Raw genomic sequence first — 1,151 nt, forward strand, 5'->3', positions numbered from 1 at the left:
GATGAAGTTAAAATTCCCACGTGCAGTTCGTGTGGTAATAGTTTCATACATCTATGTCACTCTCCAAAAGTTACTCATGAAAAGTTCCTTCATGAAATTACAAAAATCAGAGAGCAGTAGCAGCTGAACTTATTTACAGAACAGCCATAGCTAACGAAATATTACATGAAAATTGCTGCCATCAACACAAGACATTGGTATGAAAATTATGCGGTGTGCTGTAAATACAGTATTCAGCAATTACTGTAAAAATAAAAATAATGAGATTGAAGGGGTTACACAGAAAAGCATTAAAAAAAGAAAACTTGAGACATTCTGTCACAATTTAAAATTAATGACTTCTTATGTTTAATCTGCCTTGGTTACTTTCCTTGTTCCTCGCACATCCTTGGAAAAACTTCCTTTATTTATTAACAAGCCAGTCAGGATTAAATTGTCTTGGCACAAAAACGCAATGAAACTTTGAAGAATCATGTGTGCAGTTCTTAATATGGTAAAGATATAAATGTCTTGTCATATTCTGACATATGTGTTTCACTACCTCAGTTATGTGAAGTAGACAAAGAAAGGCTTAATAGTTTTGTAACACTTGGACTTGAGAGGTCTTTGGTTGGTTAAAATTTCTCACTATAAGTGATAATAGGCCTACTTTTAGAATTCCTTTAAAAAGCGCTTATCCTCAATATCAGAATGAACTTCAAATTGTCAGGTTTTTAAAAGAGAAAAAGCACTTTTTAGTTTCAAATAGCAATAGAGAGGCTTGTGTTACAAAGAAGGTAACTTGCAGAGAGTTTGAAAAGCGTAAGTAAAGAAAGCCTCAGTGGTTTGGCCACATTCTTACATCTGACGGTCCTTGGTTTTTTTTTTATTACTTACTACATTACCTTGATAAGCATTTGTTAAATTGGTTTAAGAAAAAAACAGCCCCTGAATACAATATTGTTTACTACATTACCTTGATAAGCATTTGTTAAATTGGTTTAAGGAAAAAACAGCCCCTGAATACAATATGGTAAGAAAGAGTCTTGTGTTCAGGGATGTCTTTGTTTAATAGAAAGTAACATGTTGTAGAGTGTTTCAAAATGGGTAGTAACAACAGGCTCAATTTTTTGGACACATTCTGATGTCTGACCTTTGTTGTTTTGCGTTCT

Source organism: Schistocerca serialis, chromosome 2, assembly GCF_023864345.2.
Source record: "Schistocerca serialis cubense isolate TAMUIC-IGC-003099 chromosome 2, iqSchSeri2.2, whole genome shotgun sequence".
NCBI lineage: Eukaryota > Metazoa > Arthropoda > Insecta > Orthoptera > Acrididae > Schistocerca > Schistocerca serialis.